Source organism: Moschus berezovskii, chromosome 12 (genome assembly GCF_049115385.1).
Source record: "Moschus berezovskii isolate FMDL1 chromosome 12, NW_MosBer_1.0, whole genome shotgun sequence".
NCBI classification, from domain to species: domain Eukaryota; kingdom Metazoa; phylum Chordata; class Mammalia; order Artiodactyla; family Moschidae; genus Moschus; species Moschus berezovskii.
This window is the reverse complement of record NC_142471.1, coordinates 55380971-55401861: the sequence shown is the minus strand read 5'-3', so window position 1 is coordinate 55401861 and position 20891 is coordinate 55380971.

Below are 20891 nucleotides of genomic sequence, written 5' to 3'. Positions count from 1 at the left end.
TTAAAAGCTGGTTCTTTGGGAAGATAAAATTGACAAACCTTTAGCCAGACTCATCAAGAAAAAAAGAGAGAAGAATCAAATCAACAAAATTAGAACTGAAAAAGGAGAGGTTACAACAGACAATGCAGAAATACAAAGGATGATAAGAGACTATTATGAACAACTATATGGCAATAAAATGGATAACCTGGAAGAAATGGACAGATTCTTAGAAAAGTTCAATCTTCCAAGACTGAACCACGAAGAAGCAGAAATTATGAACAACCCAATTATAAGCACTGAAATTGAAGCTGTGATCAAAAAATCTCCCAAAAAACAAAAGCCCAGGACCAGATGGCTTCACAGGAGAATTCTATCAAACATTTAGAGAAGAACTAATGCCTATCCTTCTAAAACTCTTTCAAAAAATTGCAGAGGAAGGAACACTTCCAAACTCATTCTACGAGGCCACCATCACCCTGATACCAAAATCAAAAACAACACAAAAAAAGGAACCTACAGGCCAATATCACTGATTAACATAGATGGAAAATCCTCAACAAAATTTTAGCAAACAGAATTCAGCAACACATCAAAAAGCTCATATACCATGATCAAGTTGGGTTTATTCCAGGAATGTAAGAATTCTTCAATATATGCAAATCAATCAGTGTGATACACCATATTAACAAATTGAAAGATAAAAACCATATGATCATCTCAATAGATGTGGAGAAAGCCCTTGACAAAATTCAGCACCCATTTATGATTAAAACTCTTCAAAAAATGGGCATAGAAGGAACCTACCTCAACATAGTAAAGGCTACATATGATAAGCCTACAACAAACATTCTCAATGGTGAAAAACTGAAAGCATTCCCCTAAGATCAGGAACAATACAAGGGTGTCCACTTTCACCACTATTATTCAACATAGTTTTGGAAGTCCTAGCTACAGCAATCAGAGAAGAAAAAGAAATAGGAATCCATATCAGGAAAGAAGACGTAAAGTTCTCACTGTTTGCAGATGACATGATATTGTACATAGAAAACCCTAAAGATAGTATCAGAAAATTACTAGAGCTAATCAGTGAATTTAGCAAACTTGTAGGATATAAAATTAATACACAGAAATCACTTTCATTTCTATATCCTAAGAATGAAAAATCAGAAAGAGAAATTAAGGAATCAATCCCATTCACTATTGCAACAAAAATAATTAAATATCTAGGAATAAACTTACCTAAGGAGACAAAAGAACTGTACACAGAAAATTATGAGACACTAATGAAGGAAAGCAAACATGGCATAAACAGATGGAGAGATAGTCCATGTTCCTGGGTAGGAAGAATCAATACTGTAAAAATGACTATACTATCAAATGCAATCTACAGATTCAACGTGATGCATATCAAATTACCAATGGCATTTTCACAGAACTAGAACAAAAAATTTCACAATTCAAATGGAAACACAAAAGACCCCGAATAGCCAAAGCAGTCTTGAGAAAGAAGAGTAGAGCTGGAGGAATCAACCTTCCTGACTTCAGATTATATTACAAAGCTACAGTCATCAAGACAGTATGGTACTGGCACAAAAATAGAAATATAGACCAATGAAACAAGATAGAAAGCCCAGAAATAAACTCATCCACCTATGGGTACCTTATTTTTGACAAAGGAGGCAAGAATATACAATGGGGCAAAGACAGCCTCTTCAATAAATGGTGCTGGAAAAGCTGGACAGCTACATGTAAAAGAATGAAATTAGAACACTTTCTAACATCATACACAAAGATAAACTCAAAATGGATTAAAGACTTAAATGTAAGACCAGAAACTATAAAACTCATAGAGGAAAACATAGGCAGAACACACAACAACATAAATCAAAATAAGATCCTCTATGACCCACCTCCTAGAGGAATGGAAATAAAAACAAAAGTAAACAAGTAGGACCTGATTAAACTTAAAAGCACAGCAAATGAAACTATAAGCAAGATGAAAAGACAACCCTCAGAATGGGAGAAGTAATAGCAAATGAAACAACTGATAAAGAATTAGTTTCCAAAACATACAAGCAGCTCATACAAGTCAATGCCAGAAAAACAAATAGCCCAGTCAAAAGATGGGGAAAAGACTTAAACAGGCATTTCTCCAAAGAAGACATATAAATGGCTAACGAACACATGAAAAGATGCTCAAAATCACTCATTATTAGAGAAATGCAAATCAAAACTATAATGAGATATCACCTCACACCAGTCAGAATGGCCATCATCAAAAAGTCTACAAACAATAAATGCTGGAGAGGGGTGGAGAAAAGGGAACACTCTTGCACTGTTGGTGGGAATGTAAATTGATATAGCCACTATGGAAGACAGTATGGAGATTCCTTAAAAAGCTAGGACTAAAACTACCATATGACCCAGCAATCCCACTCCTAGGCATATACCCTAAGGAAACCAAAATTGAAAAGGACACATGTATCCCATTGTTCATCGCAGCACAGTTTACAATAGCTAGAACATGGAAGCAACCTAGATGTCCATCGACAGATGAATGGATAAAGACGTGTGGTACATATACACAATGGAATATTAGTCATAAAAAGGAATGTATTTGAGTCAGTTCTGATGAGGTGGATGAACCTAGACTCTATTATACAGAGTGAAGTGAGTCAAAAGAGAAAGATAAATATCGTATTCTAACACATATATATACGGAATCTAGAAAAATGGTACTGAAAAATTTAATTACAGGGCAGCGATGGAGAAACAGAAATAGAGAACAGGCTTATGGACATGGGGAGAGGGGAGGAGAAGGTGAGATGTATGGAAAGAGTAACATAGAAACTTATATTACCATATGTAAAATAGCTAGTCAATGGGAATTTGCTGTATGGCTCAGGAAATTCAAACAAGGGCTCTGTATCAATCTAGAGGGGTGGGATGGGGCGGGAGATGGGAGGTAGGTTCAGAAGGGAGGGAACATATGTAGACCTATGGTTGATTCATGTTGAAGTTTGACAGAAAACAACAAAATTCTGTAAAGCAATTATCCTTCAATTAAAAATAAATTTTAAAAATATGAGTAAATATTCTAGATGTAACTTGCAGTGAAAACCTTAAGTGTTGTGTATCTAGAAACAATATCAGTCCCTTGAAAAATAAATATCACTAAGAGTAAAATGCTAAAATAATTTGTGATAACTGTGAAAACTATTTCCTGTACAAAAACAATTATTCAGTTCAGTTCAGTTCAGTCGCTCAGTCGTGTCCGACTCTCTGCGACCCCATGAATCACAGCACACCAGGCCTCCCTGTCCATCACCAACTCCCAGAGTACACTCAAACTCATGTCCACAGAGTCAGTGATGCCATCCAGCCATCTCATTCTCTGTCGTCCCCTTCTCCTCCCGCCCCCAATCACTCCCAGCATCAGAGTCTTTTCCAGTGAGTCAACTCATCTCATGAGGTGGCCAAAGTATTGCAGTTTCAGCTTTAGCATCAGTCCTTCCAATGAACACCCAGGATTGATCTCCTTTAGAATGGACTGGTTGGATCTCCTTGCAGTATAAGGGACTCTCAAGAGTCTTCTCCAACACCACAGTTCAAAAGCATCAATTCTTCGGCGATCAGCTTTCTTCACAGTCCAACTCTCACATCCATACATGTCCACGGGAAAAACCATAGCCTTGGCCTGACGGACCTTGGTTGGCAAAGTAATGTCTCTGCTTTTTAATATACTATATACTATCAAGGTTGGTCATAACTTTCCTTCCAAGGAGTAAGCGTCTTTTAATTTCATGGCTGCAATCAGCATCTGCAGTGATTTTGGAGCCCAAAAAAATAAAGTCTGACACTGTTTCCACTGTTTTTCCTTCTATTTCCCATGAAGTGATGGGACCAGATGCCATGATCTTTGTTTTCTGAATGTTGAGCTTCAAGCCAACCTTTTCACTCTCCTCTTTCACTTTCATCAAGAGGCTTTTGAGTTCCTCTTCACTTTCTGCCATAAGGGTAGTGTCATCTGCATATCTGAGGTTACTGATATTTCTCCCAGCAATCTTGATTCCAGCTTGTGCTTCTTCCAGCCCAGCGTTCCTCATGATGTACTCTGCATATAAGTTAAATAAGCAGGGTGACAATATACAACCTTGACGTACACCTTTTCCTATTTGGAACCAGTACAATTATTAAAACCTTTCAAATAGTTCAATAAGGAAATATATCAGTTAATACAAACATTTGTAGACAGAATGCTACCTAAGTAACTTTAAACAAGAATATGACATATTTTGAATCAAAACATGTTTACAAAATTTTAAATATAAGTAAACTAGTAATAATACAACAGAATAATAAAAAACTATAATAATACGAGTAAACTAGTAAAGATAAGATATCATAATTTTTAGTCTTTGTTAAATTTTTTGGTTTGTAACATTCATGAAAATTAATAAAATTAATTCACTTTCAAAAACTTTATTTAACATTCAAATATTAAACTGAATTAGGCCATGAGTCTTTCAAGGAAAAGCCCTGTTTGGAAAACCTTTCATACCTTGAGGGGATAAACAAAAAGAAAAATATCACCTTTGTTACCTCCAAGTTTCATGAGTATGATGGTCTCCAAAATCTGGATACAACAATAATTACATTTGGAGCAAACATAAGAAAGGATATAAAGGATATAAAGAAAAGAAAAACATGTTACAGAATAATGGGGTACCCCAAATATCGTGCTGCTCCACTGACCTCAACTGAAAGAAAACAATGGTTCACTATCGGGAATGTACAGATATTTGACCAAAGAAGTCCAGGTAGAGACAGCACTAAGGAATGATGGTTTCTATGCTGGGATATCAAATTTTCAAATTTGACTACTCAATTTTTAAATAACAAAATAGTAATAATAGTTACCCTTAATAAGAATCCAAATTTATTCTTATATGCCAGAATTCTATTCTGTGATAGTGTGTTGCTGCTGCTGCTGCTAAGTCACTTCAGTCATGTCCGACTCTGTGTGACCCCATAGACGGAAACCCACCAGGCTCCCCCGTCCCTGGGATTCTCCAGGCAAGAACACCGGAGTGGGTTGCCACCTCCTTCTCCAATGTGTGAAAGTGAAAAGTGAAAGTGAAGTCATTCAGTCATATCCGACCCTTAGCGACCCCATGGACTGCAGCCCACCAGGCTCCTCCATCCAGGGGATTTTCTAGGCAAGAGTACTGGAGTGGCTTGCCATTGCCTTCTCTGGCTGCTGCTGCTATAGTGTGTCAAATACTGATCTTGACACTAGATGACTCAGCAAAATTGTCTATTTATAAACCCTCTTTCGCTGATACTCTAATCCTATTTCCCTCTGCTTGGAGTGTTTTGAAACAAATCTTGAACATTTTATTATTTTATTAAGAAATATTTCAACAGATATCTCTAAAATTAATAATAATAATAAGGACTCAGTATTTTCACACCTAAAACGTTAACAATATCTTCTTAATAGAGTCCAGGATCTAATCAGCACTCAGATTCTCTTGCCTGTTTTATATACTCATATTGCAGTATACATATATGTTTATTTACTTTATAATTTGAGTCATGATCCTACTAAGATCTATATATTACAATTAGTTGATGTAACAATTAAGTCTCAATGTGTGGGTTTACTCTTCTTCAAGTTTTTTTGAATTAAGGATTGCATTTAATTGCTGAGGAAAATAGGTTATTATTTTGTTTTTTGATCACTGCAATGTTATTTACATGTCTTTTTCCTCTCTGAATTTCTCATACAGACATCAACATTTAAGGAATAATAAGAGAAAGAGGGTTTATAAACAGACAAGTTTGCTGAGTGACCTAGTGAGAGGGAGAAAGGGGTGATAATAGAGATTTAGGAAATGGAGCCAACAGGACTTGCAAGTGTTTCATAGAAATCAATTATCTACCCTCTTCTCTACACTGTATTTTTACATGCAAATGAATCATTTCACAGCTTTATAACCTTAGTCTCCCAAATATTTATTTAAATCTCATACTTCTACAATAAGCCAGTTTCATATTCCTAACCCTCATGACAAGTCAAATATCTTTTCTTTATTGGAATATAATTGCTTTACAATGTTGTGTTATTTTCTGCTGTACAATAGCGTGAATCAGCCATATGTATACATGTATCCCCTCCCTCTCATTCCCCTATTCCATCCCTCTAGGGCATCACAGAGCACCCAGCTGAGCTCCCTGTGCTATACAGCAGCTTCCGCCAGCTATCTATTTTATACATGGTGGTGTACATACATCAATGCTCCTTTCTCGATCTGTCCCTTCCTCTCCTTGCTCCACCGTGTTCACAAGTCTGGTTTTTGCATCTACACCTCTATTCTTTCCCTGTAAATAGGTTCATCAGCGCCATTTTTTTTAGATTAAATTCAAACATCTCTTTTTTAAAAACCAAATATATCTTCTACCGAACTCTGCTCCTCTTACAGTGTGTTTTATCTTCATGAATGTCACCATTGTCACAAACCCAGGAATTGTGCTGGACCTTGTCTCTACTCTCATCCACTAAGTCAATCACTTGCCAAGTCCTGTTTGCTCCGTGTCCTGAATCTCTCTATATCACCACCCCGTCCCCTTTTCTATGCCCTGTTCTTAGTTGAGACTTTCATTTCACATCAAGTGTTTTATCTCACTCTGTATTATTAGCATAGACCAAGTGATGGTAATAAATCCAAAGACACAATGACCCAGCATCAAAAAAGCTTATTTCTGGCTCACAGGACAGCCCAAGAGTGTATTTTAAGATAATAGGGAGGCCTGTAACAATGGCAGCACCAAAATCTTCAGGACTTGGTTTCCAAAGTCTCAACCTAGTCAGTCGGGAAGAAGAAAAGCATAAAACCCAGGATAAGTCCGCCTTTAGTGGACCTTACCAAGACGTAGCACAATTCACTCCCACACACATTTCACAGAATAAGGACACACAGCCACACACAGAGAGACTGAGGAATGTGGTCCAGCTGTGTATCTAGGCCAAAGAAGCCCATTTTGGAAAACAGCTGATCTTCTTTGCCAAATACCTTTTATTTATTCATCCTTCACATTGCCACCAGAGTGTTCCAACATAAAAGCGAGGTAATATTTGTTGAGTGGGTGAGTGAGGCTGTGAGTAAAAAAGAAGCTATTAAGAAACTGTAAAGATTCTCCTCAAAATTCTCCAACAGCTCTCCATCCATTGCAGGGTAAAAACTGTCACTTACCACTGCATCAAGGCCCATACTTCTCTGCTGCTGATATCCTTCCAGCTTCATTTTACATCATTCACCCCTTCTCGTGCTTGTATTCAGCCAGATTGGACCATTTGCTATTGCCCAGATTAGCCACGTTCTCACATATGTTATGTACACGTTTCTTCCTTTTCCATCCACGAAACTCCCACTCATCCCTCAAGCCTCAATTCAAGAGCCATTTCCTCTTGGAAGCCTTCAACAGCACCCCACCTCCACTTCCACGCCAGGCAAAATAAGAGACTGGCTTTGCCTTCAGCACTTTAGCGCCTTGTAGTGAAAATCCCATGGACAGAGGAGCCTGGTGGGCTACAGTCCATGGGGTCGCTACTAGTCGGACACGACTGAGAGACTTCACTTTCACTTTTCACTTTCACACATTGGCGAAGGAAATGGCAACCCACTCCAGTGTTCTTGCCTGGAGAATCCCAGGGACGGGGGAGCCTGGTGGGCTGCCGTCTATGGGGTCACACAGAGTCGGACACGACTGAAGCGACCTAGCAGCAGCAGCAGTGACCCCTATTCTGTGCTTATAGGACCTGTCTCTCCTCTAGGCAGTGAGCTAGCCAATGGAAAAGCAGTGGGTGTGCTACCCATTCTCTTCCTATCAGTGATAGGGTGGCAACCACTTAGGCAGTTTTAACTTTCTCCTTTTCAAATTCCACCAGCTTGTAGAAGTACAGCCAAAAAAAGAAAATAAAAGCCAGCGTATAGACAAATACATTAGATAGGTAAATACAAAATTTCCTCCTCCTGTTGGGTAAATGGCACCATCACCATCACCCACAATTAGCCAAACCACGTATATATGTCTGTATATGCAATCTGATGGGGATTGCCTTATCTCCCCTCATCATTTACATTTAAATCCTCAAATCTTATACATTCTACATTCTTAATATCACCAAGTTCCCTTCCTCTCTGTGAGTTCCACATCAGCAAGTTCAGCCCTTCTCCCCACTCTTCCCTTCTCCTAAAGGAAGTTCCCTTCATTCTATACTATGTTTTCATGCTGGTGCAGATCTGGAACTTTCCATGACACTCTTACCAGTCCCTGGACTTCCCAGGTAGCTCAGCTTTAAAGAAACCACCAGCCAATGAAGGCGATGCACGAGCCTCGCGTTCAATCCCTGGGTCAGGAAGAACCCCTGGAGGAGGAAGTGGCAACCCACTCCAGTATTCTTGCCTGGGAAATCCCATAGACAGAGGAGCCTGGAGGACTACAATCTGTGGGGTCACAAAGAGTCGGACATGACTTAGCAACTAAACCACACAACCACACACTACACAGGAACAGACAAAAAGTTCTTCCAAATTGACCCTGACCCCTGGCCTTCTTCACTAAGGTCAGCCAGTATTCCATTAAAAAGTTTCAGCCACACCATGGGGCATTCTTTCCTTCTGACTCATATTACCCAGAAGCCTCTGGTTTCCCAGAATTTATGTTAAGTAGTGGCTGTCAGAGATGATAATATTTGCCAACAGTCCCTGGGGCACACTGCTTTACATTTTCCTGAAACAAAAAGGGGATTATTTTGTCCATATTTCTCATTTCTATGGGCTTTTGCATGTGCTAATTCCTCCTCCTCTGGCATTAAATAACAACATATTCCCAGTAAATCATGAAAATTACATTATTGTCTTTTAAACATCAGTTGCCAATTAAGGTCAACAAACAAGCTCTCTGACATTCTCTTGAACATCTTAGCATGTGGGTACTAACGTTTCACTCATTTTGAGAAATACTCATCAGAGGCAAGCAGGTAGAAGTAAATACTTGAGAATTTGATTTTTAGCAACTTCCCATCATCACCTATTCAGTTCTATATGCCTGCATTGTTGTCCCAAACAATAATCTTTGAAACTGTCCAGATACAAAAAATATCATGCTGCAATCATTGTTGATCTAATCACATCAAAATACTCACTGTTGTTATCTTTTCTCTCTGGCCTTTTTTCATCCTTTTTTTGTACCCCAGGAATGTGCTTTATCATACTTCCTCCTATCCATAGGTTAGTTCAGTTCAGTTCAGTTCAGTTCAGTCGCTCAGTCGTGTCCGACTCTCCGCGACCCCATGAATCACAGCACGCCAGGCCTCCCTGTCCATCACCAACTCCCGGAGTTCACTCAAACTCATGTCCACAGAGTCGGTGATGCCATCCAGCCATCTCATTCTCTGTCGTCCCCTTCTCCTCCCGCCCCCAACCTTTCCCAGCATCAGAGTCTTTTCCAGTGAGTCAACTCGTCGCATGAGGTGGCCAAAGTATTGGAGTTTCAGCTTTAGCATTAGTCCCTCCAATGAACATCCAGGATTGATCTCCTCTAGAATGGACTGGTTGGATCTCCTTGCAGTATAAGGGACTCTCAAGAGTCTTCTCCAACACCACAGTTCAAAAGCATCGATTCTTCGGCGATCAGCCTTCTTCACAGTCCAACTCTCACATCCATACATGACCACGGGAAAAACCATTGCCTTGACTAGACGGACCTTGGTTGGCAAAGTAATGTCTCTGCTTTTTAATATACTATCAAGGTTGGTCATAACTTTCCTTCCAAGGAGCAAGTGTCTTTTAATTTCATGGCTGCAATCAGCATCTGCAGTGATTTTGGAGCCCAAAAAAACAAAGTCTGACACTGTTTCCACTGTTTTTCCATCTATTTCCCATGAAGTGATGGGACCAGATGCCATGATCTTTGTTTTCTGAATGTTGAGCTTCAAGCCAACCTTTTCACTCTCCTCTTTCACTTTCATCAAGAGGCTTTTGAGTTCCTCTTCACTTTCTGCCATAAGGGTAGTGTCATCTGCATATCTGAGGTTATTGATATTTCTCCCAGAAATCTTATATTCAGATTTTAGCTTTGACGTAATATTCCCAAATGCCAACATCTCCTCTATGAAATTTCCATGATGCTATCCTGCCCAACATAATCTTTCTGTCCCCAGTGCAGTCCCTTTTCTAATATCTAGTATTGCATTTATAGACATTATTTATAGTCTTAACTCCCCTACTTCACTGCAAGGTCCTTAAGAAAAGAATACACATTCTCTTACTATGTTATCTTTACAAGGTCTATCAAGAGTATTGGGTTTATAGATTTTCATTAAGCATTTGTTGAAGGAATACATTTTCCCTGGATATAAATGGTTATCCTAGTTAAATTGTCGCTGAAAAAAGTTTTAGTGAATAATTCAGACAGATTTGGAAGAAGGTTTTTATAATTATTTGTACAGTATTTGATACATACAATGTAACCCAAGTTCCACTATTCTAAAGATTCACCGTCTTTGCTTAAAAGACTCTTAGTCATGGCTGGTATATAAGCTTCTTGAGGAAAGAAAGGACGTGGCTATTGTTTCCCTCTGTATGCCTGGTGTGTAGTCAATACTCAACACAAAAATACCAAATTAATCCTTCTAGATTCAGTTCGATTTCTTTCAAAAGTTTTTCTAACCAACTCTGGTTTCATTTATGCCTGAAGCTACACGTATATGTGTATATATTGTTGTTGTTCAGTTGCTAAATCATGTCTGATTCTTCACAGTCCCATAGACATCAACACACCAGGCTTCTCCGTCCTTCATTATCTCCTGGAGTTTGTGCAAATTCATGTCCACTGAGCTGGTGATGCTATCTAATCATCTTATCCTCTGTCACCCCTTCTTCTCCTGCCCTCAGTCTTTCCCAGCATCAGGGTCTTCTCCAATGAGACAACTCTTCCCATCAGGTGGCCAAAGTACTGGAGCTTCAGTTTCAGCACCTGTCCTTCCAATGAATCTTCAGGGTTGATTTCCTTTAGGATTGATTGGCTTGATCGCCTTGCTATCTGAGGGACTCTCAAGAGTCTTCTCCAACACCAGAGTTTGAAAGCATCAGTTCTTCAGTGCTCAGCCTTTTTATTTATTTTTAAATTGAAAGATAATTGCTTTACAGAATTTTGTTGTTTGTTGTCAAACATCAACATGAATCAGCCATAGGTGTACATATGTCCCCTTCCTTTTGAACCTCCCTCCCACCACCCTCCCCATCCCACCCATCTAGGTTGATACAGAGCCCCTGTTTGCATTCCCTGAGACATACAGAAAATTCCCATTGGCTATCTATTTTACATATAGTAATGTAAGTTTCCATGTTACTCTCTCCATACATCTCACCCTCTCCTCCCCTCTTCCTGTGTCCTTTATGGTACAGCTCTTCCATCCGTACATGACTACTGGAAAAACCATAGCTTTGACTATACAGAACTTTGTTGGCCAAGTGATGCCTCTGCTTTTTAATACACTGTCTATATTTGTCATAATTTTCCCTCTAAGGAGCAAGTGTGTTTTAATTTCATGGCTGCAGTCACCATCTGCAGTGATTTTGGAGCCCAAGAAAATAAAATCTGTCACTGCTTCCACTTTTTCCCCTTCTATTTGCCATGAAGTGATAGGACTGGAAACCATGATCTTAGTTTTTCTTCACTCCCCTCTTTCATCTTCATCAAGAGGCTATTTGATTTCTCTTTGCTTTCTGCCATTAGAGTGGTATCGTGCATATGTAGATACATTCATATATACAGACACATGGATATATGTATACATACATACATGTATACATGTATATATCCTTTCTTTAAGCAATCCACTATAACAATCATCCAAAGAAAACATCATTATTCCCTTTTTATTAATGAGAAAACTCAGAGTCAGAGATCTTTAAATAATCAGGTAACAAACTGGTTGAGTGGCCGACCTTGAACTCTAATTTGAATAGGCCTAATTCCATATGGTTCTTTTTACTGCACCGCAGTGTCCCTTATCGTTTCATGAGACTTACAATTTTCTTCACTTTCCAAAATCAACAGCATAGTAATACAATCCTTCCAGGATTAGCATTAATTTTAATATCTATACTCCTTTGGGATCTATTTCTCTCTCTGTTCCTTACTTCGTGGTACACTCTGCTTGGGAAAGTGTTCTCCAATGATAAGAGCTTTCATTCTAGTGCTGTGCTGTCTTGGCTCCCTTTTCTGTATATGAAGTGAAGTAATAATGTCTTTTTCTTGGATTTCTCTCAATTCTTGTAGTTTAATAAAGCTTCCCAAAACACACTAAAGTTTTCCCCCCTCTGGTCACACTTCCTCCTTCCCATTGATGACCTCTTTTTTATTATGGTCCATCTCTTTTCTAATAATACACATTTCATTTTATCATTAATTGGCTCACTCTCCACTTTACTTAATTACACAAGCAATGTAGAATTGCTACAAAATACATACAAATAAAAGGAAAATATTAATAAGTAGAAATTCCACTACCTAGGGAAAAGAACTATTACTGCAGCAGTCTTCATCTCACTTTAGTTTTATCTATTTAAATATATTTATATAAACATTCATATACAGATTTTTTAAAATAAAATTGTATTATACACCTGAGTCAGTTTTAATTTAAAAAGTTTCTTTTACTGTTCTATGGACATTAAAAGCATGAGTTTTGTTTTGTACAAAATAAGGTTTGTTACATATTTAAACATATATTATCAATTTTTTAATAATCATATATACTTCTATTTCTTTGGTTAGGTAAAGACTCAAAGGAATATGCTAATGTTTCCCTACACTATTGTTTTGAAACTTTTTTTCACACATAACAAATAGATTTAGCATTATGTATTTTGACTATGCCAAAGCCTTTGACTGTGTGGATCACAATAAACTGTGGAACATTCTGAAAGAGATGGGAATCCCAGACCACCTGACCTGCCTCTTGAGAAACCTGTATGCAGGTCAGGAAGCAACAGTTAGAACTGGACATGGAACAACAGACTGGTTCCAAATAGGAAAAGGAGTGCGTCAAGGTTGTATATTGTCACCTTGCTTATTTAACTTATATGCAGAGTACATCATGAGGAACGCTGGGCTGGAAGAAGCACAAGCTGGAATCAAGATTGCTGGGAGAAATATCAATAACCTCAGATATGCAGATGACACTACCCTTATGGCAGAAAGTGAAGAGGAACTCAAAAGCCTCTTGATGAAAGTGAAAGAGGAGAGTGAAAAGGTTGGCTTGAAGCTCAACATTCAGAAAACAAAGATCATGGCATCTGGTCCCATCACTTCATGGGAAATAGATGGAAAAACAGTGGAAACAGTGTCAGACTTTGTTTTTTTGGGCTCCAAAATCACTGCAGATGCTGATTGCAGCCGTGAAATTAAAAGACTCTTGCTCCTTGGAAGGAAAGTTATGACCAACCTTGATAGTATATTAAAAAGCAGAGACATTACTTTGCCGACCAAGGTCCGTCTAGTCAAGGCAATGGTTTTTCCCGTGGTCATGTATGGATGTGAGAGTTGGACTGTGAAGAAAGCTGATCGCCGAAGAATCGATGCTTTTGAACTGTGGTGTTGGAGAAGACTCTTGAGAGTCCCTTATACTGCAAGGAGATCCAACCAGTCCATTCTAAAGGAGATCAATCCTGGATGTTCATTGGAGGGACTGATGCTAAAGGTGAAACTCCAATACTTTGGCCACCTCATGAGACGAGTTGACTCACTGGAAAAGACTCTGATGCTGGGAAAGGTTGGGGGCGGGAGGAGAAGGGGACGACGGAGAATGAGATGGCTGGATGGCATCACCGACTCTGTGGACATGAGTTTGAGTGTACTCCGGGAGTTGGTGATGGACAGGGAGGCCTGGCGTGCTGTGATTCATGGGGTCGCGGAGAGTCGGACACGACTGAGCGACTGAACTGAACTGAACTGAACTGATTTTGTCATTATGTTCTTCAATGCATATCATTTGATTGCAGTTAAGTATTTATTGAGGTTTGAAAGTGGCAACAATAAAACAATCTCTTTGTCCTATTTGTTGATTTTTATAGGAATACAAAAACTTTCTGTGTAAATTGGGAGTCCTGTTGTAGTTTTGTTTGTATTTGTATGGCATGCATGAAAAGTTGCTTCAGTCGTGTCCGACTCTTTGAGACTCTATGGACTGTAGCCGGCCAGGCTCCCTTGTCCATGGGATTCTCCAGGCAAGAATATTGGAATGGGCTGCCATGCCCTCCTCCAGGGGATCTTCCCCACCCACAGATCAAACCTGAATCTTCTGAAGTGGCAGGCAGGTTCTTTAACACTAGTCACCTGGGAAGATCTTGAATGGCATATTTTTGCCAGTTTTTGCATTTTTAATCCAGTATTTATAACAGCTCCTGGCATGTGGTAGGCATTCAGTAATTTGATCCAAGGATTGACTAAATCAATAAATGCTGATTAACCTTTGTTACCTCATCTTAGATGTCTGCTATAAACAGAATCTTATTTGATTTTGTTTTTTGACTGACTGCAGCCATGAAATTAAAAGACTCTTACTCCTTGGAAGGAAAGTTATGACCAACCTAGGCATATTAAAAAGCAGAGACATTACTTTGCCAACAAAGGTCTGTCTAGTCAAGGCTATGGTTTTTCCAGTAGTCATGTATGGATGTGAGAGTTGGACTATAAAGAAAGCTGAGCGCCAAAGAATTGATGCTTTTGAACTATGGTGTTGGAAAAAGACTCTTAAGAGTTCCTTGGACTGCAAGGAGATCCAACCAGTCCATCCTAAAGGAAATCAGTCCTGAATGTTCACTGGAAGGACCAATGTTGAAGCTGAAACTCCACTACTTTGGCCACCTAACGGGAAGAACTGACTCATTGGAAAAGACCCTGATGCTGGGAAAGATTGAAGTCGGGAGGAGAAGGGGATGACAGACGATGAGATGGTTGGATGGCAACACCGACTCAATGGACATGAGTTTGAGTACACTTCGGGAATTGGTGATGGAGAGGGAGGCCTTGGGTGCTACAGTCCATGGGGTCACAAAGAGTCAGACATGACTGAGTGACTGAACTGAACTGAATACTTTTTACCTTTATTGGTGATTTTATCCTACTTGTATTTATTTTTAGGTTATATACATTTGGATCTACTTCTGTTATCTTGTATGTTTTTAAATGTTTCATTACCATTTTCTAACTTTCAGCTGATGCTCTAATAATTTTTCCTCCAGTAGGAATTTGGAATATTTTAGTTCTGCCAGTGGTTATCTTTTTAAAAAAACTACTTAAATCCATGCTTCTCTTCCATATTCTCAAATGTCTCTGGTCACAAATGAATAGTATCCATTGGTGTCTCCTATAAAAGTTATGGAAATCAGCATATATATATATATATTTATAGGTGGCTCAGTGGTAAAGAATTTGCATTCATGAAAGAGATGTGGGTTCAGCCTCTGGGTGGGGACAATCCCCTGGAGAAGGAAATGACAATCTACTCTAGTGTTCTTGTCTGGGAAATGCCATGGATGGAGGAGCCTGGCAGGTACAGTCCATAGGGTTGCAAAGAGTCAGACACAACTTAGCAACTAAAACAACAAAATATATATATTTACCCTCTTACTACCTCCCTTCCAGCTGCCATTTAGCCCATTTGGGGGTAGTAAGATACGTTATTGTTATTTATCTCCTTAATCTATTATATTCTTTCTAGTTCTCTGATCACTTTGTCCTTTTCCTGTGTTCTTAAAGAGCTTTTCACTTGTCTTTTATTGAATTAATTCTCTGCAGTATTGATTCTGCTCTTTATTGCTTCTTATGCCACCATAATTTCTCTTATACTCTTCCTTGTTTCCTCACATATCAGTCTCACATTTCCATTTTATTTTCATCTTGTTGTCTCACCATAACATCTTTTATAGCTTATTCAAAGAATCCACAATTTCCTTAAGTACCCTGAAAACACTGAGCAAATATTCCCTAAAACTTAATTGTCTTTCTTAAAGTATGCTCATTCTATGTTTGGAAATACTATGGTTATCCTCTAATTTATGTGGCAGAATTTTTTCACATATCTCAATTTTGTTTCATTGCTCTTTAGTCATTTTTGAAACCATTCATTAATTGAAAATAAATATATTAGTGGAATATATATAATATATTATATATATATATAAGTGGAAGATCTTCACAGGTTTGGCCCTGGAAGAAAAAATAATGAAAAGAAAAAAAAAAAATCCTAACTTACTAGCACTAGCTTACAGTTTCATCCTCTAGTGTGAAAGACAGACTTTAAGTAGGTAAGAAAGTAAATATCCAAAGTGGGAGGCGGAGGTGGGAGGGGCCAATCAACATGGCAGAGGGAGGGGTCCCTGTTTGGGGTGAGGCTTTCATTGGCTTGGCTTGCAAGCATGCTCAGTCACTCAGTCCTGTCTGGCTCTTTGCAACCCTACTGACTGTAGCCCTCCAGGCTCCTCTGTCCATAGGATTTCCCAGGCAAGAATACTAGAGTGGGTTGCCATTCCCTTCTCCAGGGGATCTTCCCAACCCAATTATCAAACCCAGGTCTCCTGCACTGCAGGCAGATTCTTTATCATCTGAGCCACTGCGGAAGCCTTCATGGGCTTGGACTGGGCCTTCTAACTGTCTCCCGCTGGTTATAGGAAGTTGGCCACATGAAGACTGATCTCTTTGCAGATGTTGCACCTAAGATGGCCGAGAATTTTAGGTTCTGAAATGGAGATTTCAAAAAAGATGGGGCTGCAGTAACATACAAAGGGAGCATCTTCCACAAAGTCATAAAAGATTTCAGGATGGAGATTTTGTTAATGGAGATGGTACTGGAGTTGCTTGTATATTCCAAGGGCAATTTGCAGATGAAAATTTTAAGCTTAATTTTAGCTCCAGGCCTGCTTTCCATGGCAAACAGTGGTCCCAGTACAAATGGCTGCCAGTTTTCCATCACCAGCTCTAAGTGTGATTAGCTAGATGGGAAGCACGTGGTATTTGGAAAAATCACTGAGAGACTTCTGGCGATGAGAAAGATTGAGAATATTCTCCAAGGCCCCAACAATAAACCCAAGCTGCCTGTGTTGATCTCACAGTGAAGGGAGATGTAGACCAGAGGGAGACTGAATCAGACCCTCCACCTCTGCCACTATAGGCCTTCCCTTTCTCAGGGTGATGCTCTTCAGTAAGATAAACTGGACTGGCCCCTTGTTGGCTGCACTGCTGGCTGCTGCCCCATTTGATCAAGAGACCTTGAAAGCCTCACAGATTCAAAACCCAAGATTTCATGTTTAAGCTTTCAACTGTAAACAGTTGTTGTTTTTGAAAAAAGAAAAGAAATATCCAAAATTAATCGGGACAAATTATCAAAGAAAAAGAAAGGAGTCTAATGAGAAAAAACCTGGGAGAACCTACCTTAGATTGGGTGATCCAAGAAACCTCTTTTTTTGTAAACCATACAGATTTTACTAAAATGTTCCTATGTGAAACACTACATAATATACAGTTTTACTGATACACATGCTGAGAAGTGATATTTAAGATGAGATTTGGAGGATGGAAATAAGCAATCTATATGAAGAAAGAGTGTAAGAGTGAACAAGGTAAAAAAACCAGCACACGTGAAAGCCCTGAGGCCAGAGTCATTGCCACTCCTCTACCCTTAGCACTCTGCAGGAGACAAAGCTCAAGAGGTCGGTAAAAACCAGGTCATGCCCAGTCTTATACAAGCTTGGCTTTTCTTGGAAATGTTAAAATAAATTACTAGGATCTGTAAGGAAAAGGAGTGTATGATCCGATTGACATTGTGAATGCACTAAGGCTGCTGTCTGAAGCATGGGGTAGGAACACAAAAGTAGAAGCTGGGGACCAGTTAGGAGGCTGGGTTGGGAATCCGGATGAGATATTATAGTTGTTTGGATCATGGCAGAGGGATTCAAACTATATTTTGGAATTAGAACCTTGGAGTAAATGGACTGGATTAAATATGCAAGGAAATAACAAGGCTTGAGGCTTGAGCAACTGGCTTGACAGTGCTGCCATTTACTGAGATCTGAAAGGCTAGTGGAGGAACAGATTTAAGGCCAAAAGTCAAGAGTTTGGGACATGTTATGTTTGTGATTCACTTGAAAAATAGATAAAATTGAGATTCTAAAGAGATCTGGGAGAGAAATATAAATTTGGGAGTTGGGATACAGAGGGATTTAATATCTCATAAATGCATTAGAGCATCTCAGGTAAAGTACACAGAAAGATGAGTAGGTGGTCATGTACCATAGTGTGAGGGCCTCCACAGTTTAGATGTATCAGTTCAGTTCAGTTCAGTCGCTCAGTCATGTCCAACTCTTTGCGACCCCATGAACCGCAGCACGCCAGGCCTCCCTGTCCATCACCAACTCCCGGAGTCCACCCAAACCCATGTCCATTGAGTCGGTGATGCCATCCAACCATCTCATCCTCTGTCGTCCCCTTCTCCTCCTGCCCTCAATCTTTCCCAGCATCAGGGTCTTTTCAAACATGTCAGCCCTTCGCATCAGGTGGCCAAAGTATTGGAGTTTCAGCTTCAACATCAGTCCTTCCAATGTACACCCAGGACCGATCTCCCTTAGGATGGACTGGTTGGATCTCCTTACAGTCCAAGGGACTCTCAAGAGTCTTCTCCAACACCTGGTAAAGAAGAAAAAAGTAAGAACAGAATCTGAGGACTGCAGAGCCACAGAAGCAAGGAAAGGAAAATATTTTAAGAAGAAAATGTGATTGACTTTCATTTAAAATTACAAAGTAAAGATAATTCTTCACACTTTTTCTCTCAGGACTTTCCTCCAAACCACAAGGACAATGAGAACAGAAACACAAATTCAACTTTACTGAATCCTGGAGACATCTACAAACCATAAAAATATGAAGTATGGAAAAGATACAGATGAATAGTAACAACCTATCAGAAAACAGTAGAAAGTAAAACTTAAATGCCTGCCATGAAAAATACTGATGAGAAGAAAGTAAATTTATTCTGCCAAACCCGAAAAAGGGGTTCAGAAAGCAGAGTGTTATAGACAGAGGGGTAAAACTGAAAACAGAGCTTTGAGATTTGGATCTCTTGCTTCTCATTATGAATGGACAGCCAAGCAATATTTCCAAGAAATATCTGGAAATATATTTCCACATTTCCATTAATGTGAACAAAAATAACCAAATAAACTTTAAAAAAGAAGCTAAAGAAGAAAAAGACAATGTAAAGAGCAGATGAAAACTTGAAATTTTAAAAACTGTAAGTACTTCCCTCAGAATAATGAGAATATGTGTGTCTATAAATCAACAACAGGAAGCCACACAGAAGAGAAATTCAGAGAACAAGAAAGAGATTCTGGAAATGAAAATGTAATTTAAATTCTTTTTAAAAAATCAATAGGATTGGAAGATAAAGTCAAGAAAATTCGTCAGAAAGTAGAACAAGGAGAGAAAAGATGTTTAAAAATCCAAAAATTCACATATGACTAAGAGGAGTTCCAGAAAGAGAGAACAGAGAAAGCAGTGGGAGGAAAATTATCAAAGACACACACACACAACAATTTCCAGAAGTTAAAGGACATGAAACTATAGATTTAAAAGATCTACTATCACAGAAAATGAATTTTTAAAAAAATCCCTAGGGCACATGATTGTAAAATTTTAGAGCACCAAAAATAAAAAGAAGATTCTGAAAGATTTCAAAGAGAGATAAAAAAAAAAAGGGGGGGGGGTGGGTTTCATGAAAGAAATAGAAATCAAAATGCTATTGAACATTACATCAGAGGAGGCACCATCATGTAAAAGTTGGGAACCTGGCTGCCTGGGTTAGAATTCTGACTTTACTCCCTACTAATGATGTAACATTGCACAGTTAATTACTATTTATGCCTCAGTTTCCTCCTCTGAAAAATGACACTAACAATAGCATTACTTCATAGAGTAGAACATGACTGAGCGACTTCACTTTCACTTTTCCCTTTCATGCATTGGAGAAGGAAATGGCAACCCACTCCAGTGTTCTTGCCCGGAGAATCCCAGGGACGGAGGAGCCTGGTGGGCTGCCGTCTATGGGGTCGCACAAAGTCGGACACAACTGAAGTGACTTAGCTGCAGCAGCATAGGGTTGTTAAAAGGACTTTGTTGTTGTTTAGTTGATAAGTCGTGTCCGACTCTTCCGCAACCTGGTGGACTACAGCCCACCAGGCTCCTCTGTCCATGGGGTTTCCCACGCAAGAATACTGAAGGGGTTTGCCATTTCCTTCTCCAGGGGATTTTCCTGACCCAGAGATTATACCAGCATCTCCTGCATCTCCTGCATTGGCAGGTGGGTTCTGAGCCACTGGGGAAGCCCGTTATGAGGACTAGATGAGTTAATATTTGTAAAGTGCTCAGAATATTGTCTGGAACCCAATACCTACAATTTAAGTATCTCCTACATAAATTTAAAGAAGACAAATTGAACAGGACTTCAAAATTCTATGGCTGGGGACTTCCTTGGTGGCCTAGCGGTTAAGAATTCACCCTATAATGCATGGGACTGGGGTTCAATCCCTGGGCAGGGAACTAAGATCTCACATGTCATGGGGCAGCTAAGCCAGCATGCCACAACCAAGACCAGACACAATCAAATAAATAAAATTTTTTTTTTAATTCTAAGGATGAGTTGTTACTGAAAAGTCATAACTAAAACTCTTAAACAAATATGAAAATAGAAAAACCATCTTTACAGATGTGCAAAATATCAAAGAGAAAGAATTTACTTCCTCTGTACCTTTCCTTAGGAAGTTCCAGAATTGTAAACATCACTA